This window comes from Sprattus sprattus (assembly GCF_963457725.1).
Source record: "Sprattus sprattus genome assembly, chromosome: 16".
Lineage (NCBI taxonomy): Eukaryota > Metazoa > Chordata > Actinopteri > Clupeiformes > Clupeidae > Sprattus > Sprattus sprattus.
The window spans coordinates 3,671,754-3,675,770 of record NC_137914.1 but is presented as its reverse complement, the minus strand read 5'-3'; positions in this window follow the sequence as shown (position 1 = coordinate 3,675,770).

Here is a 4,017-nt window from a genome sequence, read left to right as displayed (position 1 = left end):
AAAAGAAAGAGGGAAAAGGAGAAGACATGTCAGGGGATGCAACATCAATTAAATAAGTGGATGGTGAAAGGCAACAGGTAGGTTTTAAGGTGACTTTACGTTTGTGCTTGGAGGCTTGCAAATAATGTTAACAGACTAGCTAGCAGGCTAGCTAGCGTTTGCTAACATAGAAATGTAGCAGCCAAATGGGGGTTTATGGCTAGCTTAAGCCTCATCAGTTAGGCTGATGATAGCTACATTTAGATTTCGGTTAAACCCCTACTTTCCCAATCCCATGTATGACACATCTCAGTTTTATTAAGGCAAAAATAACAACTGGTAAATATAAGGTGGCAGACGGGCTCTGGTAGCATTCACAGTAACTAACAAGAAGCTGGAAACGTAACTCTGGATACCATGGTTACCATTAGCTGTTCATGTTAGCTGTGCTGTCAAACATACAGGCTATCTGTTGGCATGATGCAATACTAGATGAATGGGCAAGTGCAAAGGCACGGCGTGTTATTATTTAGTAGCAACTAAAGAGCACTCTAGAATATTTTTGTAGCAGCATTGTTACACATCATCACCTTTAAAGATCTTTATTTGCAGGCTTACTCTTGTGTTTTAAGGCATTATGTTGCAATGGTTATCATTATAATGTTAAAGTTTGCAACTGTTCATTATTTACTAATATATATATATTGTTGTGTGTGTGTACAGTATACTGTATACTGTATGCACCAAAGCGTACCATTACCATTATGGTAGGCATGCAGTGACTGATATACTTTAAAATAAACCTTTATTATTTAAAGCCCATACATCATGATGTCTGGCACACTTATTTATTTATTTGTTTAAGAAAAACGTGTGTGTGTGAGTGTGTGTGTGTGTGTGGGGGGGGGGGGGGGCGCCAAAATTGTTGCTGCATACCCCCCTGACACTGGGCAGTTGCACCCCTGCCTCTAGGAAGTGTCCTGGTTGTTCCAAGCTTCTTTCAGTTAGGAATTATAGAGGCCAATGTGCGATTGGGAACCTTCAATATAGCAGATTTATTTTGTAGCCTTCCCCAGGTCTGTGCCTCTAGGGAACCGTTTGTTCGACCTCATGGCTTGGTTTTTGCTCTTATGCATTTTCAGCTGTGAGACCTTATATGTGTGTGCCTTTCCAAATGATGTCCAAACTATTGAATTTACCACAGGTGGACTCCAGTCAAGGTGTAGAAACGTCTCAAAGATGATCAAGAGAACTGGAAGGCACTTAAGAAAATGTTTAAGTGTTGTAGAAAAGGGCCTGAATAGTTATGGCAATGGGATATTTCAGTTTTTGCAAATATTTCCAAAATTCTGTTTTCACTTTGTATTGAGTGTAGATTGATGAGGGAACAAATTAATTTGAACGATTTTTAGCACAAGGCTGCAACAGGACAAAATGTGAAAAAAGTGAAGAGTCTGAGTACTGTGTGAATGCACTGTAGGGGACACAAGGAACAGGTGTAAAAAAGGGACAGTTAAAACGCGTTGCATTTCTCAGGTTGTGTCTAACATTTCATTTGATGATACTCACAGACAACATGTGTGATGCAATGCTATGTTCATCATTTCAGCTTTTCTCTCAATCTGTCAAAATGTATGGACTAGCCTTTTAGTGGGTTAGTTGCGCAAGATTTTGACTGCACGATTGATGGATGCGTTCTGACTGGAACACAAGTAACTCGTTGTCCTCAGTGAAATAGCCGCTTTTGCGACGATGTGACGGCCTCTGTTTTTAAGCGGCTATCTCACTGGCATTTTTTTTAAAACCAACGTTGTGAAGACTATAACTTACAGGAAAACCCTTAACCCTTAAACCCTTGGTCTGAATGATGCATGCTGTTGCCATAAGTGACTTGAACCTTCACACGGACATCTTACAAATGTCCCTGCCATGTAACACCTGTCCCCAAGGCACATGCTACATTTAGAAAACTAGAGAAAAAGTAAGACACATATGCTTGAATTAGTGAAGTAAATATAGAGATGACAGGTGTATGTTGCATATATGTTCAAATGAAAGGTGGCACTGGGGGTAGCGCTCGAGATGCTATATTTCTAGAGCACTCAGTGTCTGAGAGTTACTCTGTGCTGTTCTAGAGCACTCAGTGTCTGAGAGGAACTCTCTGTTGTTCTAGAGCAGTCAGTGTCTGAGGGGAACTCTCTGCTGTTCTAGAGCAGTCAGTGTCTGAGAGGAACTCTGTGCTGTTCTAGAGCAGTCAGTGTCTGAGAGGAACTCTGTGCTGTTCTAGAGCAGTCAGTGTCTGAGAGGAACTCTGTGCTGTTCTAGAGCAGTCAGTGTCTGAGAGGAACTCTGTGCTGTTCTAGAGCACTCAGTGTCTGAGAGGAACTCTGTGCTGTTCTAGAGCAGTCAGTGTCTGAGAGGAACTCTGTGCTGTTCTAGAGCAGTCAGTGTCTGAGAGGAACTCTGTGCTGTTCTAGAGCAGTCAGTGTCTGAGAGGAACTCTGTGCTGTTCTAGAGCACTCAGTGTCTGAGAGGAACTCTGTGCTGTTCTAGAGCAGTCAGTGTCTGAGAGGAACTCTGTGCTGTTCTAGAGCAGTCAGTGTCTGAGAGGAACTCTGTGCTGTTCTAGAGCACTCAGTGTCTGAGAGGAACTCTCTGTTGTTCTAGAGCAGTCAGTGTCTGAGAGGAACTCTGTGCTGTTCTAGAGCACTCAGTGTCTGAGAGGAACTCTCTGTTGTTCTAGAGCAGTCAGTGTCTGAGAGGAACTCTGTGCTGTTCTAGAGCAGTCAGTGTCAGAGAGGAACTCTCTGTTGTTCTAGAGCAGTCAGTGTCTGAGAGGAACTCTGTGCTGTTCTAGAGCAGTCAGTGTCAGAGAGGAACTCTGTGCTGTTCTAGAGCAGTCAGTGTCTGAGAGGAACTCTGTGCTGTTCTAGAGCACTCAGTGTCTGAGAGGAACTCTGTGCTGTTTGATGTGTTTCTAAGGAAGACGTGTGTGTGTGTGTGAGTGAGAGCTCATCAAGCAGCACAGCCAGTTTCCCTGGCAGCCATACAGGACACACAACCATGGCAGTCCACCATCTTGGGAACTGGCAGTGGTGGACCTATACTCCAGGGTCTGAGGTGGGTGTCTAGGGGGGATACATGCAGCTCTGAGATTAAAAGAGGTAGTACTTGAGGAAATGATAAAGCAGAAGACCGAACAGATGTATTACATGAAAGTGTGTAAAAGCGAAATGATGGAGCAAAGCGTGTGTGTGTATAATGAAGCCAGTATTTGTGGTGTGTGTGTGTGTGTGTGTGTGTGTGTGTGTGTGTGTGTGTGTGTGTGTGTGTGTGTGTGTGTGTGTGTGTGTTTGTGTGTGTGTGTGTGTGTGTGTGTGTGTGTGTGTGTGTGTGTGTGTGTGTGTGTCTGTGTGTCTGTGTGTCTCTGTGTGTCTCTGTGTGTGTGTGTGTGTGTGTGTCAGAGAAAGAAAGACAGAGAGAGACGCCTTCCTCTGGTTTTGGACTTCCTCACCGATTAAGCGTATTGACTGTTACCTATTCCTTATCCAAACATAGATTCTAAACCAGGTGCGCCCAATCACGTTATCGGCAGAGTAAACTAAACAGACAGTCGGGTGTTTTGGAGTTCAGAGGACGTTTGTAATTTTAAGATACAAATTTGACGTATGTTGGCTTCATTCGGTGTGTTTCTATTTATTGCCTTCCCCCATCTTTTAAGAATTAAGTGAAATGACCTTCGCCTCTCCCTTGACATAAGATGGTTGACGCGTCCTTTAAACCTAGGCTTAGTTGTACAAACACAAAATAAAACATATACAATTTTGCGTCTGTGCCTTTGTAAATACTCACGGACACCCCATTGTCGAGATATTCTAAACAGCCATAATACCACCTCTGCTCGATATAAGAAATCTTATTTACAGACAGTTACTTTGATTTGACTGATGTTTTATACGCTGGATTAACGAATGGTTACAGCTATCGTTTCGCCTGATGAAGGAAGATTATTGTTAAGCGAGTCTATCGAGGAAATAA